The sequence below is a fragment of the Agelaius phoeniceus genome, chromosome 9 (genome assembly GCF_051311805.1).
Source record: "Agelaius phoeniceus isolate bAgePho1 chromosome 9, bAgePho1.hap1, whole genome shotgun sequence".
Taxonomy (NCBI): domain Eukaryota; kingdom Metazoa; phylum Chordata; class Aves; order Passeriformes; family Icteridae; genus Agelaius; species Agelaius phoeniceus.
The window spans coordinates 25,982,621-26,006,638 of record NC_135273.1 but is presented as its reverse complement, the minus strand read 5'-3'; the positions used below and the strand labels follow the sequence as shown (position 1 = coordinate 26,006,638).

The window sequence follows — 24,018 nt, the reverse complement described above, 5'->3', positions numbered from 1 at the left end:
AATCCCTATCACTGCCATACTAGAAACACTCTTCTACTTTTATTTTAGGCAATTAATTTTTGCTTTCTTCTCATGACAACACTATTGCCCTGTACAAAATAAGGTAATTTGAATAAAGAAGTACCATTATTTTGTAGGAGGGAAGGAAGGAGACCAACATTTGGAACAGGTGCCCAGATACCCCATTTAGATGATCTATTAAAGTATTTTCAGCTTTGCAATAGAGCAGCTAAGAGCTAAGAGACTTCATTACAGCCCAGCATTATGAGTAACTGGAACAGGGACCCAGTCTCCAGAGTCCCCTTTGGTCCCTAGAAGGTGTTATGCAAAACTTACTTACCTTAGAAATCACCTGGTTTTATTTATCAGGATGCATAAAGACTTCAATTTTTATTGCAATTTGGGAGCCATGCACAATGTTTTACAATCAAAACTAAAACTGCATGTTTGCTTACAATCACAGCTTCTTTGTGCTTTATATCGTTACATAATCTCCATTTGCAGGGATGGGAACAGAGGGCAAGCCATACTGCACACAGGGATTTTTTGGCTGATTTTCTAACCTTGGAATGATTGAGAGCTACAGAAAGAAATGGCACAAAGACTTAGGGCAGGCAAACACATTTTAAGTTCCATGTCTCAGGTGGCTCCACCCTTGCTCCCAAGCTATGAAGATTCAAGGAAGACACGGAGAAGGGGCAGCTCAGGACAGCACTAAGTCTGCTAATTGAGGACACCAGTTTTCAGCAGACTTCAAATCCATGGAGAGAGAAGCATAAATGGACTAGCAAAGAATAAATGTGGAACCAACTCATCATCTGGTGTAAATCAGAGTATTCCTACTGAAGCAGAGTATATATACAGGCCTTGCAAAATATCTGAAGTGGAAACACAGTCTCAAACAAGGAGCTACATGTTCTGAGAGAGAGAGCACTTGCTGAAGAGATTTACAGCAAGAAAAGACATTTTGTTTTAATCTAATACAAAGATCCAGTTAAGCCATTTTTCAGTGACATTTCAGTTTGATAATTACTGAGTAATGCTTTGCACATGCTTACATGAAAAATAAAATAAAAGCTAATTTTAGAGTCCTCAATCAAGCCTGCAGTTAGTCCTAAATCTTGATGAGCGGCTCCAGTTATTATCTTCTATTTTTAAAATATTTTGATTGATTTTCCTATTCTAAAGAACTAAACTGTAAATCATTTCTGCTGGTTCCAAAGTTTTTTTTTTTTTCTTTTAATCAGTAAGAAACAAATGAGCTCTAATACAAAGAGAGAGAAAAAAAAAATCACTGAGTAAAACCAAATTCTTCCAGCTACTGGGAATTTCTGCCTGGAGAAAGCAGTCTGCATTGTCAAGCTGCTCAATATGGATATTTTTCTGAAATAAAGCTGCTTCTCCATTGCTGCTCACTCACACCCTTGTAGGCTATCATATCTGTCCCAGCAATAGCTGACAGCCTTGGCCAGCAAGGCACGAGAAGCTGGTGCCAAGGCATATTTATCCCTCTTGTGGCCAGCACATGGATATAAAACTGGGACCTGCAGTACTGGGCATCCCAGCAGATCTGGGCTTGTCCTGTGCAGTAGCTGTGGGACTGCTGTGCTGAGAACACCCCAAAGAACCCTGACTCACCGGCAGGCAGGAACCAACATGGCAGGAAATGGTTTAATACTCCCTGTTGAAGCCCTTGTTTGTTTCCTCAGTGAAAACCAGGAGTGGAGAGAGTGCTCCAGGTCTTAATGACCTTGGCCACAGGTGTGATGGGACACAAATCCCACCCCCAGGGTGAAGCAGGTGGTGCTCCCCAGCTAGGACTGCAGAGAGGCTCCCACCAGACCTGCTCTGGCTGCTCCTCAACACGCACATTTTGAGGGAAAGGGTGGAATGAAGACAGGCACCTCCAGGAAGGAGATTCTCCAGGGGTAGAAGCTCTCTGGGATCTTGTGTGTTCCAGTGGAAATAGTGCTGAGGATATTTCTCTCGCAGGCTGATTTTCTTTTTTTTTAACACCATTACCAGCTGTAACCAGGCAGAGACCCAGGACCAACTGCAGTCTCTGTCACCATTCACTAGCACAGCTCCTGGATCTCCCTATTTTGGAGATGTGATTCTAGCCAATATAACAGAAAGTTGTTTGTAAGAGAAAGGTAAATATTACTAAATTAGGCCATCCTTAATGCTAATGTCTCCATGGAGCATTACAGAAGTTTTTGCTGCCACCTTGGAGTCAGACACTTTCTGGGAGGATGAAGAAGGCTTTAGGCTCTTGCTTGCTCTTTTGTGGTACACATTGTCCTGGTACAACCCAGTGTTTGTAGTGGGAGAGACCAAAGGAAAAAAATACATGAACCACTGAGCACTGGGCTTTCCCCTGTCCCAAGGGGACATCAGCCATGGCAGGGGCAGTGCCCCAGCCACACACCTCACACTGTTTCCTTCCTACATTTACTATGGCATGGAGGCTCCCTGGCCTTCTGTCACCAGAGGATTATAGATTTGGGCTCTATATTTTGTAGCAAGTCCTAAAGGCACAGGAATCTTTAGCTGTCTATAATCATTACAAAGCTTAAGTGTCCTTGGAGTTTTTCAGGCAGGAAAGAAGGAATCACAGCTGCTCCCCCCTCCAAACCCCATTAAGTTGAAGCATTGAAGCTAGTTTTCATCTCAAGATTTTCACTTGGGCTATTTCAATTTGTAAACCTCCAATTGTTTTAAAAAGTACCTATAACTCCACATTCCCTTTTCACTGTATCAACAGAACACCTGACAGATGTTAAACATTATTTGCTTTTTGGCTTTCTACTTTGCCTAATTTATTCTAACCTCTGAAACCTCAAGGACATAAAACATCATAAAAATCAACAGCACCAGTAGCAAACCTGTCATTCTTAAGAAGAACATTCACCTCAATAAACTACAGAATTTCCAAAACCACTGAAATGCAATTTTTATAGAAAGAGCAGGACCTTCTCCATTAATGAAAAGGGATATGGAGAACTTTCTCTCCTAGATCATTAATGTCAGTCAGTCTGCCATGGATTTGAGGGAATGAGGCAGAGACAATGAGGGAAGATGTGGCCTCTTCTCAGGCAAATCTGATCAGTGCAAGAACAGAGGGACACACCTTCTGCAGCAAATCAGGTGATGCCATTTGGAACTTGTAACCAGCATGATCACAGCAAGGGTGACAGGGCTTTGCAGGGCTGGTCACAGGAACAGAGGCACATTAGTGTTTCCATGAGTTGGACCATTATTTGCTCTTAGTCTCAGAAAATGGGGATACAGGAGTAATGTGCACAAGTCAACTACCTGGAACCAGAAGCAGAGAAGAAGCTATGCTTGCCTTGCTCTTCCTCTGGCTAAGCTATACAACTGTGAATTGATAATGAAGGCCTTAAAATTAAAGAGCAGCTGGATTTGATTCTGGAACAATTCCCATGCCCAGCAGCATTCCATCACCTTGTCTGTGAGTAGGAGGTAGATAAAAAAACCCAGACAAATCCTGGGACTAAATGCAAGGGGGAAGAGCTGGCTGGCTTACATCAACGGATGGAGAGCCATCTGAGGGAACAGCTTCTTTTCCTTGGAGCTTGGTGTGGTTCTGCAATCTGTTAGTGCGCCTGCATGTGCCAAAATGCTCTGTTAATGTTACTCCAAACAGGATACACATTGCCTGAAACATGGAGCCTCGTGCAAGATCACCGTCCTACGTGCCTGTGTCACAGAGAAGAGAATGATGCTCTTTGGGTGGCAGCATCCAAAATGAGCTCGTCAGACTCACCATAACAAACAAGTGTGCCTGTTGAGGATTGGCTCCTGTCATTAAAATTGCAGGCATGCTCTGGGTTCATCCTTAACTGCTTGTTGCTTCCTGATGATTCCTTGTGTGAGACAAGCTCCAATCCGTGTTGCAGCATGAATCATAATTCAGTTTATCCTCTGAGGTTTGTTTTTTTAATTCCACACATCCTTGGTTTTACTCTCTTCCTGGAGGTTTAAAGGCTTTTCGTTCCTTAAGGTTGAAGATGAAGGTTTGAACCCCCAAACTCATTGCAGACATTACTATTATTATCAATATCAAGAAATGAAATACAAGTTATTTTACCAATTCAGAGATTTAAATTCACTCTGTTTCCTTCATAAAACAATCTGAGCAAAGAGCCAAGCAACAGCCATTGAAAAATACCCTTATTTGTGATAATGTGAAAAATATAATGAGCTGTAGAAGCTGTGCCTGAAGTTCCCTGGGACTAGGACCATACATGCTCCCAAAATGCTAAATAGTGAGGCTGAGGACCATGTATTTTTCCCTACAAACAACAGATCACCTTCTTAGTCCTTCTTGGAACCAGAAAGTGACTTGAGAAACCACTATCAGTTAACAGTTCTATCCAAGAGTGTCAGACCCATGATCTGGAGTAGTAAATAACATAAAGATATTTCTGTGTCAAGATTCCCCCATGATAACACAAGGACAACCTGCATGCATTTTATTTTTCTCTTGAGGAGTAGGGCTCCAGCTCTTGCTGAAGCTGCTGGTGTTCCTACACCTTGCTCAAGGTTAGGTTTCATCTCCTACTGCTGGCATGATCTCTTGTTGTCCCTGTTGGCTGTTTCCATCTTGTCTCTTGCTGTAACTGCAGCCTCTTGCACTCTGACACCACAGACTCAGCTTTCTCACCCACTGTTGTGGTTCGTCTTGCGTTTGTTCTGTTCACCCCCGTTGTTCATGTTAAAAGGTCCTGCCCCAATCCCAGTTAACTGTCAATCCCCAAACCCCTCCCCAGTTTCTATGGTTTCAACATGTATCTTTTTGTTCCCCACCCCCGGCTGCCTGCCTGTCACTCGGCACCCCTGCCTCCTTTTCCAGAAGCTTCTGGCCAGGGTGTCGGGTGATTGGCTCAGGGGCCGGGGCCCCTCCCTTAGTTGCACATGATTCGTTTTACTGTTATGTCAATCCCCAATGTATCCTTCCCTTCCCTCTCCTGATTTGTTACCCCCTTCCCCTCCCACCTGCTTTAAAATCCGAGGTTTTTCTCTCTTCGGGGCTCTCAGCTCTCATCCCCTGGATGTGTTTGGAGCGTTTGGTCCCTCGGGGCCTGATAAACCTGACCATACTAAGAGACTGAGAGACGCCTCTTCTTCCTGCGGTTTGGAGTTCCGCGGCCAGCGTCCCTCAAGGCGGATAATCGCCTTAGGCGCGGTACCCGGCTTTGAGTTGGGGAAGCGCCCCTCTGGCTGGAGCCGGGCTGGTCGTTCTAGCCTGGGCGTGCTCTACCGGCCACACCGCTCCAGCCCACCGCTGTACTTTCCTACTCCCTTTTCTAGAAATTAGGAGGATGATGTTGAATGATACTGCCCTTTGGCTCTGAAGCAAGAATTATCACATTTAGTGCCTTACAGTGACTAGGACAGTTACTTTATCTGGGACTAGTCTTCTGACTCCTACAGGAATTTCCCTTGTTATTTTCTGCACCTTTCCTGTTTCCTCACTGTGCTGTGTGGGAAACCTGGCAGAGTTACTTCCACCTGGGAAAACGTGCAGCTTTCTGGGCAAGACTGAAACACCATAAGTCTGTGAAAAGTCATGAGCTTAACTTAACACTGAGGCCCTGCTTTATTGAGAATGCATAGACTTTCCCTCTTGGTCCTTTACCATCCCCTGCATTTTGCCACATTCTGAGGAAGAGAATTCCCTCTATATCACAAGTTCCCATGTGACAATTACATGGCTGTCCCATCCCACCCTTACACAGTGACAGAAATGCTGCCTCTGGTCACCTTGTGTCCTTTACACAGCCCCATGTCCCTGCTGACTCTGTGTCCTCAGAGAAGGGCACATTCCTGCAGCTCTGTCCCTTTCGAAGCCAGCACGTGGGTGCAGAGGGAAGGGCTGGAAGCCCACTGAGCCCAGCTGCCTTTCCCCACTGCCACAAGCACACTGTTCCTTCTCGAGTCACAGCCAGGTGAAAAGAGGACAATGACCCCAGCTCTTCCTTAGGCTGCCTGACTGAAATATGTGATTTGAGGTTGAGAAGACCCTCAGGGTTTGGGACAGGTTTTCTCAGGGCAGCTCACAGATTTGCAAGAAATTACTCTAATGTCATTCAGTGAGGTAAAAATGCAGAATGAAAATAGCAAAGAATTCAACTTTACTCTGGACCTCCACAATGTGCACCCCTGACTGTAATTAAAAGCAGCAGCTCATGCCTTCTGCCCACTCATCTTCTAACAGCACCTCTCCCCAAAATCACACAGCCCTGCAGCCTTGGAGCAGGGCTTGGAGCCTAGATGGCTGCTCTGCTCCCAGCCTCAGGGAAGTGCCAAACCCATATTTGGCATAGACCTGTTGATTTACATTAAACACCTCAAGAGGAACGTGGTTAATGGTGAAAAAATAAATAGGGCCAAAAACCAGCTGAGAGTGCAAATGAGAACAAGCACAAAACATGAGAAGCAGAGTTAAAACAAGACAGAAATGGAGAGGAGGGAGTACCAGCCAGGACACCTGACCAGAGTGCCAGCAGGCAAGGGAGGGATGGCACCTGCCAGCTGGGCAGCAGCAGCACTTCCAGTGACCACAAGTGGAAGAGGGTAGCTGAAATACATGGCCAGGGGCTGGCTGAGAAACTCACCTGCCCAAATTACTTTCTTCCTTTGTAGTTCTCTTCCAATTATCATGTGAGTGCAGAGCTCACATGCACTTTGTTACTGCAAGCTGGTAACATCACCATATGTCCTTCCTTACCCAATGTCTGCTTGGCCTCACCACCTGTAGGTCACAATCTATTGACTTGATGCAGGGTCAGGTCTCACAGCTCTCTGCAATTGATGAGCTCCGTTTAGCTGCATAGTTTGAACTAAGGATTTTGCCTTTTTTATGTGTAAATATTCCAGCAAACCAATTCCGTGCTCTAGCTGAGGATTAGAGTTCATACAGTCAGCATCTGGGACTACATGTAGCATAAAGAAATCTATCATCCATTCAAGAAATACTGAGAAAGAGAGCTATACTGTGATCAAGGGTAAGAAGAAGGGCAGAATATGCCTGCTAATAGAGGGATAGTTACAAGACATTATGCTCCTGCTCTTGTCACTTCACATCTTGCATAGTTGGTGAAAATCCCACTTTTCAAGGAACAATAATTTTTTTGCTGAGTTTTCTCAAGTTCATCCATTATTTTACAGCACTCTGACGTGTGTATGTGACAATAGTCACTATCTATGACAATAAAACGTAACATTTCTTATTAAGTATTACAGTGAAGTGAGTAGAAAGGAGGTAATAAATATGATATACAAATGGGGATTAAAAGCAGAAATCAGAAAAAGCAAGAGGAGAGAAAACAGCTCTAAAGACTTCAGTTTTGTAAGCTTCCTTACTTTCTCTCTGCCTCTGAGATGCTGGAATTCGTGTTGGTACCCCTCTGTGTTGTGCCAAGCTCAGCTAAAATAGATGCCATTCATTTCTGTCTGTGCCTTACTCCTGATCCCCATGCAGTTTTTCAGCAAGGCACACGGTTCACTAACAAACCTGACACTGCCAAGGCATTTGAAAACCTACCCAGTGTATAACAAATAGCTGCTCTTCTTCCAGAAAGGCCAAACAGACCTGTGATTGCAATTGTTATGCAATTACTGTGATTGCAGCTTTGCTGGACATTTTGCTGAAATGTCTCTGATAATCAGTGAGGAACAGGACTGACTTTTCACAAGTGTCAATATCATCCATTTAGGACTTACAGTCTGTCTCTATCAACAAGGCAGGTAACATTCCATGCTCGTATTCTGCCACCTGTGGTATTTATTCATTCCCAGGCTGAACCAGAAAGACAAATCTGTTCCAACAATGCTGTAGAGCAACCAAATCTTGAAGGAAGAAATAGCCTGGCTGTAGGCCAGACTCCTCTAATTAGCCCATACAGAGCACACACTAAAAAAGCCGCCTAATTAGACACATGGCAAAACTAAAGCTTACACTGCTCAACACCACACAAAAACTCCACCCTTCTCTGCTTACACTCAGCACATTCATAAAAGATGCAAAATACATTCAATTTCAAAATACAAGTGGAAAATCTCTGTAAGGCATGTAGGCATTTGAAAGATGTGTGTAAAAGGAGAAGAGAGAGAGATGGGTTTGTCACATCCTTGGGAGTCTCTCTAGCAAGCACTTTGCAAAATGTCTCTGCATGTTTGGCGGCTGCTGTACTGGAGGGGTGGGGAGAAAACACACAGTCCCTGGTGGTCCACCTGCTTCCTTTTAGGTACTGCTGCCTCAGGCTCTGGGATTGGTAATTACTTTATGCAGTCAGCACCAGTTGTCGCCTGTTTCATGGTTTTCTCCTTCATGACTGGTGATTTGTACCTGTCAACATAATGGCATCAGCAGGTGCAGCCACGGTGGGTGCCAAGCTGAACCTGGAACTGTGACAATGATTCCAGCAGCTCATTGCAGGGACTCAATGGTCTCATTTTTTCTAACTGCTCTGAAAATGTGCCCTGTTCCCAGACTGAACAAATCTGCTGTTGTGGAAGGTTTTATGCACTGAATATGAAACATACATTTCTTCCTTAACCATCAATAACCCTGCTAGGGGTTCTGAACTCCTCAACACAGAAAGAGCCACACAATTACGTCAACTATTAGGATGGATACTTACATTGAGGGCATCAATAAAAACTTAAGGCTTAAAGATGAAATATTTACTTATTTTCATTTGAAATTCAAGCTAAGATTGGAATCAAGGTTTCAAATGCTTCAAGGATAGTGGTCGCCACACTCCCATCACAGTACACAATGCAACTCATACACAAGTGAAAAGTTTCACTGCACTTCAGATGTGATGTAAGGAGAAAGAAATATAGTAGCATTAATGTATAGCTCTCAAACATCTATGGAAATGTATTATTAAAAGCCCACAAAAAACCCACAATGTAATGAGTTTTCTCATTTTCACAAAAGCTAATGATCTGGATATTTGACTCATTTTCTCCTATTTTATTCTACTTTGTAAATACTTTTTTAACACTTTCATTGCCAGCCTGTCATTAGAACATTGCAAAAACATCAGAAAATAAGAAGCAAGCTGAAATTCCAAACTAATAGCTGGACTACAGGAGATAAATCTTTAAGTGAACATGAACTATTCTGCAAGAAAATTTATGAAGAATGTGAAAACATCATACTAAAGAGTATAATTGCTCAAGGTTTTTACGGTTGTATGCACTAGACAAACCCCAGAGTACTCAGCCATCTCTTTCTAGTCTGTTCTTCAGTGCCATGGATCTCTACAGCACTGAAAATTTGGCAATCCAGAAGTGATGCAAATGCCTTTTGCACAAGGATGAATTTTACCCAAGATAAGAAAATACTGTAAGCAGTAACTACTCAAATTATGATTTCCAGGAGCTTTGACATATCACAAGAGGCAATGCAAAGCAGGAGCCTTGAGGTTTCCCAGTTCTGTAGCATCTGCAGCATGCCATAGTGATACAACAAAGGTCACCATGCTAAAAAAAAATTCCAGCTACAAAAAAATCCTCTGCCTTTATTAATCTTTTAAGCTTCCCAAATTTGTCTACTCCTACTCCTTTATTATTGCACTTTAATATTTGCCTCTGCTCATACTCTAAAGCCTTTTGGAAAGGTGGACTCTATTTTTTAGACACATTGTCTAGATCAAAGGTAACTGTGAAGAAGTAAAATTGACTACTGCCAAATACAGATGGAACTGTTTCAAAATCTGAGGCTTGTGGGTTTTCTTCTTTTGAAACTCTTTAACAATAGCTGGCACTAGCATTAGGGATGGCAAGGTAAGAAATATAACAACAGCAACCACATTTTGTGGGTTAGAGGATTTGAAACAAGCATTTTGGAGCATTACAAGATTACTGCTCACAGAGAGGAAGGCCTATCCCACACTCTCCTCCATTTTAGCTGATTCCTGCTCTCTTGAAGTGTCCCAGGATGTGGGATCTGGTAGGACACTAATTCTTTAACTACAGAAATTAGTACTGAAAATCTTTGTTTTGCTTGAACCAAATTAAATCATAGCAATAAAACTTAAAATTAGATCTTGTTTGCAGTTTTAAACCACTAGATCCTTTATTTTCTAAATCATTTTGCCACTTGGTGCTGAGACCTCCAGTTTGTCAGCTCTGGTAACATCACTGGATTTACTTTAACACATACCATAAGAAAAACTGTGGCAGAAATACCAGCATGCAGCCTCTGAAAGTCTGCAATTGGCTTCACCTAATGACTCATAAACATACAGACACTGACTCTTTTCCAAGCAGCACCAAATGGAATGTCATGAAAGCCTTGCCCTTTATTCTCAGTGTTTCTGAAGCACAGCACCACAAGAAAATTCCACTGCCTCAGAGATTTGCTGCTCAACCCAGACAAGTTATTTACCTATTGGCAGGCTTGGGAGGGCAGCTGCTTTCTTAGATAGGACACAGACATATGACACCTTTTTGAAAGAAGATGCCATCAGAATACAATCATGATTATTTTCCTTTAATAACATGTATTTTTTAGCTGTGTAAAGCAACAGGGTAGCTCCAGGATTCATCAAAGGCCTTTCTACAGTGCATTTTCACTGAAATCTGATTCTTTTTCAAGAGGCTCCCCTATGAATTCTGCATGAAAGCTAAAAGAGAAAGACAAGGCTGATACAGCTCCTTTTTTCCTTTTTCTCTGCCTAGCACAGAATTTCTAATCACAGTTTTAAAACATCTGTGGCTGAATTTAGTGTTACTAAAAAAGCAATGGTAATGAAAAGAGCCATAGCTAAAGTGTGTGGGATAGGTCTATGTAAGGTCCTGCTGCACTCAGCCTTACCTGACTTACTACAATTCTTGATTTCTGGTGCCTATTGAGAATTCCATGGCTTACCTTTCCAAAGCTCTTGACAAAATTACACTGTAGGACTTTGTCATCCTACTGATTATCTTTTGGCTGTTGTTTTACAACTGCTCTACGTTAACTTTGAGAACTTGGTGTTTGAAGCCACATAATTATTTTGGGCTTAGGGTTCCTTGTTCTTGTTTTCTGCATTTGCTCAGCTTCTATCCCAGGTGTGTTCTAGTCCCTGACTGATGTTCTATGGTACAGTCAGTGTTGTCAGAAGATATGAACCTCTCATGTCCTTAAGCTCCTCCCATTCAGGAGACAAAGGCACTGGCAGAAAAATTCAAGGGTATTGCCTCATGTCCTACTTAATGCCATTAAAATGTTTCTGACTCCTACAGTTCAGCATTCCAACCTCTGCCCAAGAGAGATATGATGATATCTATTTAAGAGCTTCTTAACTTCAAATTATCTTAATTCATCTGCACTCCCAATTATGTGATCCCCTCTGATAGCCTTTGAGCCAACTCTTTCTCTGTGTGCCACTCTGAGGGCTGGGACTCAAACACAGGCTTGCCCTAGAAGACAATCAGTAAGTGTCAGAAAGCATTCCACTGGCAGCAGCAAAGTAAAGAGGGGAAAGAAGCATCAAAAATGCAGCCTCCAAGTGCATTAGAGCCCCCATCCTGTCACTGCCTTGTCCCATTTGCTTATACAAGCACAGCTCCCCACTGCTCTTCTGGCAACTGAGGAGACAAAGTCTAGGAGAACAGGTCTGCTCCACTTCCTTATACTCAGAGAACCATAAACTCATGATGGTTACTAAGGCATTTAAAATTAATAAAACTAAATATACTGGGTTGAGTTAAGGTGGCTATGCAACTTCATATATAAATTTATTTTTAAAAACCCCACTTTCTTTGTGTGACCGATCTGGAAATACTGTAGCAGTAGACCTCAAAGTTGCAACTGCAATAAAGGGCTGATGGGGTGTCAAGTGTTGCCCTTTTTTCACACTAGAACATTGAGCTGTCAAGAGGAAGAGTGATCTGAGTTCTAGAAAAGATTCTCAGTGGTGCAGCTTTCCCTGCAAATGAGCTCTCTCAAGGATAGTGTAAGAGCCACTCTGGCATGTGAGGTTTTCTTTCCATTACTTGGAGTTGTTGTAAATCATTAACTGTCCCTGAAATGTTGCTACAGTTGCTAGGCAGAGGCAGCTAATTTATTAAACTTGCATGTGGCAAGGAAATCCAGATTTAGGCATTTGGAAGAAAACTATTCAGAGCCAAGAGGGTGGGATGCAAGGAGAAAAGAGAAAATCTGAAATATACTTAACACTATGTTTTTCTCCCAAAAAATAATTATGCCTAGTGAATTATTGAGAATCTTTATATTATCACATATGGTAGATACTTAATTGGAGGCAGCTGAACCGACAAGAGTAATAATATTCCAAAGTTGCTGGATATTCTGATGTGACATCAGTAGATTTTTTTTTCCCATTTAATAGATTGTTCCTATTTTTTTCCTTGGCATGTTTTTGGAAACAATTTCTCCTACTTTTTAATCTTTCTATCCAACAATGTTCTTGGCAAGTTTTTTCAAGTAGCAGGCTAGCTGATTTACTCTGCAAGGTGCCACATTGGGCAGTACACCCAGCAGCTGATGCTGGAGTGCATACATTGCTTGCACCTTGAAAAATTACACAGCTCTGAAAATCACTCCTTTTACTGGGCTGCTGAATTGCAGGTGTGTGTGTCATCATACACCCCTGACATATGGGAAGCAGAGAATTAGTCTAGAATTTGAGAAGCTGCCCTACCTTCAGAGGAGAAAAGCCAGTTTCCCTGGATGTATGCTGCAAGTCTTTGCTTCTCATTTCTGAGATGCACAAACTTTTGTTTGGTAAATCCTATTTGATTTATTTTCTTCCTCCCTTTCTTCTGTTATTGTTAAGAGTGCAATGTGCAGCCAAGTTAAACTTCGGGACTCAGAAATTAGATGTCTCTCTCAATATGCCATCTTTTTCACTTGCCAGCTTTTCATCCTATACCATTACAATTGCATGCCTGACAGCTTTTTCATGTTCATTTTACCGGATGTGTTCTTAAAAGAAGAAGAATTATTTTATGTCAAATACAATTGGAAGAGGGAAGGTCCCCAACAATAACCTCCATCCCACCAACTACGGAAATAAGATATCTGTAAATATGCCTACAACTATTTTTTCCAGAGAAAATATTATTCTTTAGTTCTCTAATGACAGAATATTCCATGAGGCCTTTCCCTGTGACTTTTATCTGAGTACAGAATCTGATGGTTGAATCTTTACTGCACTTCAATAAGATAGGTGCAGGTTTTTGTGGACAGCACGAGCCAGTGTTGTTTTAACCTCATCATTTTAAATGGCCTTTCAATTGCTTGAGCTGGAATTGATTTTGAGGCATCCACATTCTGGAAGGCTTCTCATGCTTCCTATGGTAGCAGCAGTAACTGGGAAATAGAAAAAGTTGCTTAAAATAGTTTAAAAATAATTAAAGGATTGTTTAACTTATGTTAAGGCCAAAGCCAATTCACTCAGTGCAGATTCAATCTGTCAACACCTCTCTTCCCATAGGCACTGACAAACAGATGAACATAACTGGAACAGAAATGCAGAAAGACTTCAGATGTGTTGATCTGTTAATGCAGTGTGTTACATTCCCTTTGCATCACCACTGAAATACTTGTCTTCTGTACACTTCATACTTTGAGCCCTTCTAGGTCTACAACCACAACAAACTTATTTTTCTGGAAAAATTTAGACATATAAAAATTTAAATCGAGATCTGAAATATTTTGGCTCAGAATCAAAATATTTTGTTTTGGAAAAATTGCACCTGAGACACTGCACACCTGCCAGAGATATTTTATATATTTTATCCACCAGGATGGCCAGTGTCCCTCCTTGTGACACACACCTGCCATGCACATGGGCCATCCTTTCTCACAGGACTAAGTGACCTTCTGTGACAAGTCCTACCATGGGGCGCAGTGAAAGGTAGATGTAGGAAAAAGGAGAACACCTCTGGACACACAGAGCTTTTCTCCCCACCTGCCTGCTACTGTGCCTCCTTTAAAAAATACACATAAACTGTTAATAGATGATTTTTTCTGTGGCAGGCAAGAAAATACATGGCAAAAAAATGTTTCACTGCAAGAATTTTGCCATCGTCCTACCTACACCCCAGTCCTGATTAAATTCACACATTCAAAGTAGCACTCTTTATATTATCAGGTATCTTCTATGAGCCATTTTTATTCCTTTTATCTTCTTCCTACTTTTCCTCAGGAGCAGAAATTGTTGAACTGCTGTTAAACATTATTTCTGGAGGAAAATAGGAGGAAAGGTTCATTTTCATTCCAGCTGAGCAAAATCTTTTAATTTACAGAACCTCCCAAGCCACTCTAATCAATTAGAGAATACATTTATATTTTGTTTTGATAATCAACTAATTTTGATTCTTCTAGTTTGTTGATTAAGCTCTGATTAAGCATCTGCCTCTGACAATATCCAGCCTTTAAGTGGTATCATATTGTGAAGAATCCATTCAAAATACATATTTTCTACCTTTATATGGCACCCATTTGGAAAGCAATAGCATAAAGAACAGTAAAGAAAGAGAGGTGATCAACAGCTAGCAAACAAATCCTATTCACAACCAAAAGTTGATTTACATGTATCGTGAATATTTCTATTTGTCTGTGGTAAATCTACGGATTCAGCTCAGGGATTACTGAATGGAGAAATATAAGCAAGTGCCTGGCATACTAATAGGGAAAATCTCCACAGGGCACTCCACCTTTTCTGTACCACAGACTAAATCAGATTTTTCAAACAATGGCACTGTCAAGAAAATGCTCACTGAATTAGCACTTTAGCTAGATATATTGTCATCTAAAGAACACTCTGATTAAGCAAGCTTATTTCTATAAAAGGGCTGTATTTTAAAGGAAGACAAATTAGGATAACACAAGGATTGATCCATGCCTTGCCCTATAGCATGAAGGAAATATTAAGAACTCTAGCTTCTTCTTTTTTCCCCTCTTTACTTTAATCTCTTCTTCATTCAGTTGCATTCCTGATTTGTGACCTCCTTTTTGTCTCTGCGTTGTTTTTTTTTCTCACCAGAAAAGAAACAGGAAGGATGGAACATGAGGGATGTTTGATGAATAGATCCAGGAGAAGCTCTGGGCTCGCAGGGCCCTGGCTGCCCATGGTACATTGAAGACCAGCAGCACCAGACCCAGGATCCCATGGGACACTTTCCCTTTTTCTCACTGCTCTTTTCTGTGCTGGTAGCAAATGCTGGAATTCGGGGAGATGAGTGAGGGCCAGGAATGTGCCACCAGAGCCCCAAGCTGGGCTGAGCAGAGGTCATCTTTCAGTAAAGGTGGAACAGATACCAGAGGGAAGGTGGCAGGAGATTAGGACCTAATTTGGAACATGGTCACACACACAAGGCTGAGCTCTTGAAAGGATTTCTTGATAGTGTCAAAAGGACAAGACACGTGGTGGTTGGCAGGACAGCAAAGTGCTGCTGCCAGGCTGGGAAGTCACAGCTGCACTGAATTCCTGGCTGAGGGGGGAGAAACATAGAGAAGGGGAATCTTGAAAAACGCAAATGTACTTTAGATTTAGAGGAACTCTGCTCTCAAATAGCAGGGCACTGCTACCACAGAAATACCTCAGGAAGGAGAGTGGATAATTGTTCAAATCATCAGATTGAAATGAGTTCTTGGTATGCTCTTTGATCTTAGGGATGTAGACACCCAGCTCCTGACACAGCCCAACAGACTCCCTTTTCCTGCCTCCTCCACAGTTGTCAGTTTTCCCTGTCTATTCACTCAGTCAAAGACAGGTCCTACCACAAGACTGGAATGAGCACTGGGTTCATACATTAGTCCCTCTATTTGATAGAATTGAAAAAAGAACAAAAAGAGAAAGCTACAGAAAGCTGGTGTTGAGGGAAGACAGTTATTTCTTTGTGTAGGGTACAGAGTTAGAAACTTATTCTTTGTTGATGTAAAACAGGTTTTGAACATCTCTGATTAGCTGCACCTTCGCCTTTTACAATAGCAAAATTAAAAACCAGAAATGCAAGCAAAAATCACATGAGGTCATAGGAGCAGTCTGACACATCTGATGTAGCATATCTCCTACAGAGTAGCATATTCCTAAGGTACCTTTTTCGTTTTATATTTTTCCACAATCTATCATATCTGAATAAATGTAAACCCAAGATATATTTAAAGCATTCACTGTTTTGAGCTGGCAGTAGAACCTGTGAATTTACCTCTCTCTTGCTCTCTGCTCTAATTATTAACATTCTGAGTTGCTTCACAATTAATAACTGCTGCAGGTGATTTGTAGGGAGGCATAAAAATATGAAAAAATATTAGCTTTATAAATAGCAAGATAAAAATAAATAGCAATAGATCATGGTTTTGTCACATTAACAGAAAGTGAAAAAATTCTTATCTCAAGTTTTCTGATTCCTTTTCTCCCAAAAAATATGACACCTATGTGCAAAATATTTACATTTTTCCCTACTAATGGAAAGCCATAATTCTTCTCTGGTTGTACAGTCTGGAGAAGAGATCTGGTCTATTAAGCCAAGTGATCTTGCTTGAAATACTACCAATTACATATTGACCCAGGCTAAAAAATCCATCCATATTACATGCAACCAAACCTCCCATCTGCTCAGGCAGTAAGAAAAAGCCACATGTGTGCTGTGAGATGCTCCCTTCTTGGTGTCAACGTTCCTATCTTGATGCCAACATACATTATCTGTTTTATGCCGCAGATGCCACCATGAGAAGTTCAGTCATGCCCACTTAACAGAGCTCTATAACCATGTTCTACAGGGTTTGACAGTGCAGATTCTACAGACATTCCCTGGGTCTGATGGTTCTCATATCCAAGCCCTCAAATCCCTAGTACAGGGAACACCACAAGTAAGCACCATAAGTAAGCTTACTTACCATAAGGAAGCACCATACCTAAAACAAATCTATCTCAAAGGAGAAAAGTACTTTCCCCAGGGCATCCCAGTTGTCACTACCATCCATCCCTACTTCTGACTGTGGAATAACTAATTCAAGACAGACTGAATGAAAAAGAAAACCTGTAAAAAATTTTCCATTCATGAACTGTTGCTTAAATGTGAACTACTATTTAGCAGTTCAAGAGAACTGCTTTGAACTTTCTACTACTGTTTGGACTGTCCAGTCTTTTCCAGTAAAAAACCTGGCTTTCAGGAAACTATGCCTTCTGTAACTAAACCATTTTGCTCTAAAGGCTGCCTAGAGACTATTACACATGCTCAGGTAACAATGACAGATTTCAGTCTACTGCAGTTAAAATGTTTCACTTCAAACATGCTTTTAGACAGAATGCCAATATCTGTCATAATCTACTTCAAACTCATGCTGAGCAGCCTTCTAGTCTTTGCTAGTCCTCCTGAGGACCAGGTTAGACAGCTCTCCTAAGAAAGAGTTTCCATTTAAATGGATCAACCTTTCAAATCCCAACCAGTAGCTACTATATGAGACAGTAAGCACATTGTGTCTGTGGGTGTATTCACACCAGTGAGGCCACTCTGGGTGTGCTTTCCTCTTGGTTTGAAGCTGTGGATTTGCAAAACACCAACACCTAAGGTGTCAGTCCAATTAAATGCTCATGAACAACATTCTGTCCAAAGACACACCACACTGAATAACCAATTCTATTTGCCAGGCTTGATGACAACAAACTTTTGTCTCCATTTAAACATTTCTGTATGTTCTGCTGTACCCCATATTTTATGTTAAATTATATACATTCTACAAGCCAGGTAAGAAATCTAGTGAAATCACATAATGCTGATCTCACTGCAGAAGACCAAGTATCTTCTCAATTATAAGTAGTTTGCCTATGAAAAGACATTATGGATAGGCTAGAGCTAGGATTTTTTAAATATCTTTACATGTAGAATAATAGAGGTTGATAGTAGAATAATAGAAGTTCATAGTAGAAAAACAGAAGCTCAGAGTGTCATCTGGAAGCATCTTTTATCCTGAGGCCATTCAAACAGGGAACATTCAATGGAACAATCAGGAAAGTCTTCAAAAAGACAAGAGGTCTGAGGGAAACCATGGATCCCTTTATGGATAGTGGCATGACAGCTTTAATAGTGGGAAGCTGTCTAGCTGATCTCAAGTTATGTTGTGGAGACTCTCCTATTTTTACACATATCCAGGGGAACATGTCAGAAAGTGTCTCCACAGGCCTAATTCTATGATGTGTATTTTGACACAGATGCTGTTCGTAGTCACAAAGTTAAAGCTCCATAAAATCTGAAGGAAGCAGACTGTAAATTGAATCTAAATGGGCTCCAGCACAGTAAAAATAAAAACATTTCTTAAAATCAAATTTTCTTTTCAATCCCCTCAATATTGTTTGTGCTTGTATTTTACTGTGCAATTTTGCTGATCAAGCACTCCTGAAATAAAGCAGTTGAACAGAGCAGATTCCTATCTTCTAATGATAAAACAGAATAAAAATTGGAGATGACTAACAATCAGTTATTCACCTTTGCTGCAATTATGGTATTTGGCCAGTGGCTTTTATTGAGGTAGGTTAGAATTTATTGCTCATCTGAAATAACTGCTTCTTTTACATGAACTTTCGGAGGTTGCGCTGGCCATTCAAGACATAGAAAATTTTCCAGGTGCCTATTTAAGAATATAAAGATATCAAAACCTGGGTAATTCATGGAACTTCTTATAAGGAAACCCGGGCTTTTAAACCAGTATGAAATAGTATACTGGTTCTACCTTGAATGGTGTGAAAAGTAGCTCATTTGCAATTCCATCATACTAAGAAAATATGGTAATTCCAATATTACATAAGGAGACCAAAATCTGACTATCAATCAGTGGAGAAAACAGAAAATGAATATCTTAATTCAGCAGCACTCCTTGCATGATTTCACTAGAACTGTACTTACCAGTTCAGCAGGAGTTGCTGCTGTGCACACAGCAGATGCCAAGTCTGCTTGCTGCTCCATGGAGGGTAAAAGAGTTATTGGAATAACTGACAAAGTACTTCCACAGAACAGTGCACAACAAGACCCAGAGAAAGTCCAAATCTTATCACAAAATCATCCTGAACCCACTAGAAATATGCAGAAGGCTCTCAGGAGCAAACACGAGTTATTTTCTAAGTACAAACTGAAGGCAAACTTTAAAAATGAAAACCAAACAATAAGCATAAGAAAATTAGAAATAAGGAATTTCTTAATTAGAAAATTAAGAGCTTACTGTGGTTTTGGTGAATAAATCCTCTTAGGCTTGGTTTAATTCTGACTCAGGCACTTTGTGGGTTTTAGCAGATTCCACAGTCCCCTCTATGCACCAGGAGCAGTGTCTGACGTGTTGCACTTTGTCAGGTTGTCTGTCCCTGTTCCTTCCAGCAGTCTGCACTGTGCCACAATGCTCCCCTTGCTGGGCTCCCCTCCCTGTGTGCCCCTGGGCTCTGGGAGCTGCTCTCCCAACAGCATTTTCAACAGCTCAAAGGGCAGAAGAGTGTCCCTTCCTTTCCAAGCAGTCTCTCATCTCTCAGACATTTCCTTTCTGAAGAACAAAACATATGAATAAATAAGATATGTATTGATCACCATGAAATGGAAAAGAACTCTTCAATATAAGTACATTTTTCTGTTTATTTTCCCACATTTCCTTTTATCTCAGGGGTTCTTTAAATTTCTAACTAATTTAATTTGTGATGATTTTAATTAAGACAATAAAACTCCATATATATATATATATGTATTCATTACAAATACCGTACAGATACAGAAGAACCCACCATGTTTTTGTGTACAGGTACTTTACTGCTTGCTCATGGCAGGCTCATGCAGAGATGTATGATGGGAATGAAACTTTACCAAACAGCAAATTACTAGTACTCAAAATTTTCTTATATTACCACAGAGACGTGATTTGGCATCCTTATATCTTATTTAAACAATCATTTGGGAAAATAAATATTTATTATCCTCCATAACCTGTTTGATCATGATTTATAGCATTAGAATTTGCTTTGGTCCACCACCAGTGGATTTGTTCCAGAATTATATAAAACATTTTATTGGCAGAGAATATGGATTTCATATAGCAACTGTGATTGAGTGCAGACGCAAATGTTTAGGAGGAAGTTCTTTTCTTAAAAAATGTTTAGTAAGATGTCCTCTGCAAAGAAAGCCCTTTCATTCACCTCCTTATCATCTCTGCCCAGCCACTGCTGTTCCTCCAGGTTTTGTAAAGATCCATACTTGAACAGGCAAGAGATTCAAGGCAGTGCCACCACTGAGAGCAAGGCAGGCAGGCTTTGGTCATCAGGCAGATGACAGCTTAACAATTAACACATGCACACATTAACAGCACCTCCAGAAATGCTGCCCCTCTAGAGATGGAGACTTGCTTGGAGCATTGTGGCAGGAGAGAAGGCTTAGGGAGCAGGGAGAGTGAAGCCTGAGAGGAAATGGGCTTTGAGCTTGTTTCTGCTGCTGTGTAACAACAGCACACACTGCTATTACTGGGTAAGGCTGTTCAACAAGGAAATTATTGTTGAAGGTTAAAAACCCTGTGTTTGAGGCAGCAGTGTTGTAACACCACTGCTCTCAGGACAGGGAAGCACTGTTCACAGTAGGTATTATATTATTAGAGGAACTGGTATAGTTGGAAAGAATAAGTCCATTTTCCCTGTACCTTATTACTTCTCAGGTGCAATAATGCCCTTGAATCATGTCCTTTCTCATTCTCTTCTTCTTCTCCTCTTATTTTTAGCTTTTAGGCTCTCATTTTAATGTGCTTTTTCCTCCTCTCCCTACAACAGGGCTCCTGGCCTTAAATCTCCAAAATATTGTCTTACAGCCATCTAACAATTAAATAAGCTACCAGATTTAGAATGCAGTTACCATAACCCATTACTTTTAGAACATCTATAAGACTTGGATGATTACCTCCAGTTATTCCTTCCAATTGCAACTATTTTATGATTCTATGGTTATAATTTATAATCTTAAAAATTTACAAATCAAGACATTCTGTCTGCTGAGAAAAGAGAGAATGCTAGCAGATTTAAACAATTCATTGGCTTGGCCATTCCTTTTTAGGGCTCACAACACTACTGTTGAGGGAATTCCCCACAATTGGAAGGAGCAGATGCCTGGCAATCAGAAAAGTCAGTTAGTCACCTTGCTTTATACTCAGTCCTTAAAGGTTCTCCAAATTTTCTCTCCTTTAAAAAACCAAAGCATCCCAGAGAAATACATTTTTATATGGATGGCTGGCAGAAGGGATGGCTCAGCTGAATTAAGCTGAGAAGTCATGCACTGGGTTTCAGTGAAAACAAACTGAGGCCTTAATTGATGCAAACTTATTTGGGGATCACTAAATATGTAATGACCAGAATCAGATTATTTTGGACCCTGGCCATGTTGTTCCCTACTGTTGGTGCAGTCCTTTGAGCAGATTGCTGAGTTACTGCTGCTCACAGCAAACACTGAAAAACGTCTCAGCTTTACTGTTCATATGCTCAGGAATCTCACAACCTCCAGCACAGGGCAAGCAATGAGAATTGGTTATATATCAGAGGTTTTGATGAGGGAAAAATGCAGTGCTTCTTCTGTTTTTTTTCTGGATTAAACTTAAAAAGCAGAGCTTTTCCATTGTTGTTTGTTTTTCTCTTTGAGGAGTCATTAAAACTGATTGCTCTGGCTGATTTACAAGAACTCAGGTTAAAACAATAAAGAACTAAAATGCTTGCTGAGAAGATAATGCAATTTGCTTTTCTAGTTATATCAGTGCAGGTGGGCACAGCTCTAAGTCTGAGCATTCCTATAGAAAATATCCTCAAAGCATCATGTTAATAGACAATAGAAAACAGTCAGAAAATTTTTCACAGAAAGGATAATTCCTGGAGGCAGAATATTTTCTAGTGAAATGAAATAAATTAACTTCTTAAATTAACACTCTGTGCCTTATGCAGATATTACAGACTAACTAACCCTTTCACCTCCAGTTAAAAATAGTTTGCTGATTATAGGAAGAGCAAACTAGATTAACCCTCTACGCCATTAGGTAATTTTATTACTCAAAGGCCACAAAATATAAAGCAAAGGAAACCATATGATCTGAGATGAGAATTTCTATCCCATTCCTCAACTTAATACAAATGTGCATAATGGCAATCCTTTTGTCAAACTGACAATGCTTTATTGTAAATCAAACCCACGCACATCTCTCCAACAAATACTCTAAAAAATCCCTTATTACTTCAAAGCAAATGATCCAGCAATCAGCAAGTGCCTGATGGGAAGGTGGCAGAGAATACTTGACCTGCTTGACTAGAGCAGCACAGCCTGTGACAAAATTTGTTTTTACAGCTGTATTTTCAACACTGGAATAGGAAAGTCACCCTGCTGTGGATGCTTGGTGTAGTCTTTCCCCTTTCTTTAGGCTCTTACTGCTAAATCCTAGGGAGGAGTAAGAAAGACTCAAATGGATCAGCTGGTGCATCCACCTGCCCCAAATCAACTAAAGCATTTCTGACAGATGGTTCTGTAACCACTCTAAAAACCTCCAGCTTCCCCAGCCTCTATATACAATCTATTCTAGTCCTTAATTATCTTTGCCACTGGAGCATTCTTTCTACAAAGCTCCTCCTAAATCTGCTTTTGTTCCAGTTTAAGCATATTACATTTTTCCTCACAACTTGAAGAGAACAGTTTGTTCCTCCTCCTCTTTGCAGAAACTTTTAAAATATTTAAAGCTTGGTATATCTCTCCGATTTTTAGGCTAAAATCCAGTTCCTTCCATTTTTCCTCACAGGCCAGTACAATATCAGGCAAAGCTGGTAAGAGGACAAGACAGAGAATATGAGGCTGCATTTTCTACCACTACCTGGGATTTCAGTCTGAGGAAGCAGAGTTTAAAAAGAGTCAAGGCACTTTCCATATAGAAATTGAATTATGCTCACATCTGAAACCTTCTCCCACTTTGGCACTTAGAGGAGTCTTATCAAACAAACAAAACAGCTACCCTTGAGCAAAGTGACACAGGCAGAGTTCAGAAAGGCTACAGGCAGCTTCAACTACCTCTGAAACAAAATATGAAAGAGCATCAGGAAAAGTTTTTTTTCTCATTTCTTCTAATCAACCCAAAGATTCACATTTACATAGTACCAAATCTTTCTATTTGGAGAGTTTCTCTTACTGTATGGACAATATTGTCCAAGTCACCAGAGCTGCTGGGCTGACAATCTCAGCAATCACTGGGCTCTAAATCTATAGCTCTTCAGAGAACTACTGATTTTGAAAAAAAAAATAAAATATACCCTATTTTCCCTATATTTCTCTCTATAAATTGACAATAGGATAATTTCTCTAACTTTTCTATATATTTATTCTAGAAGGGAAAGCTAGAAGATAATTTTTAATGGATGTAAAACAGTGAATATGTAGGAGAGCAGCTAAGCCTCATAAGAATCCTTCTGATAAAAGAGCTAGCTTTAATTATATAGATGAGAAGTCAGCAAATAGCATTTTATATTCAGTCTTTGAAAAAAGAAATGCAGTGCACAGTCCAAAATACTGGAGTTCTAGTATCAAAGGAAACATTAATCCTTCCAGCCCTAGTCTGCTTATTCTGATTTTTAAATGTAGGACTGAAAAAAATAGAGATTAGACTGAAAAAAATAGTGAAATTAGTACAGAATAAGAAAACCTAGTTTTAAATCACAGGCCCCAAGTGATGTGTTGTATCTTTGTTGCAGCTATCCAGCTGGGGGTACCCTGGATTTCTTCTCTAGGTAGGGGAGAGGACCCTGAAGCAGAGAGGCAACAAAGAATTTCTCTAAGGTCACCCAGAGGCAGGGACAGAGCCATGCTGCCTGAGTTCCAAGCCTGTGTTCCTTTGACTGCTGCTATCAGGAGCACTGACATGGATGCAGTTTGCTGCTGTGCCAGGTAACACCACTCTGGGATCAGTACAGCCAGTTCAGGCTCTCTAAAGAGAGCAAGCAGATTAATTTATGTCATCAGTATATGGCAAAGTGTAAATAAAGC

The 24,018-nt window shown here is 40.7% G+C and overlaps 1 long non-coding RNA gene across 1 annotated transcript in view; it reads right to left on the bottom strand.

The window, feature by feature from the left end:
• LOC143694826 (uncharacterized) overlaps positions 1-24,018 on the bottom strand; it is a 123,631-nt gene that overhangs the window by 99,402 nt on the left and 211 nt on the right. The window contains exon 2 of the long non-coding RNA XR_013183543.1: positions 19,211-19,522. This is a non-coding gene — a long non-coding RNA (uncharacterized LOC143694826). The remainder of the gene's footprint in view (positions 1-19,210; positions 19,523-24,018) is intronic.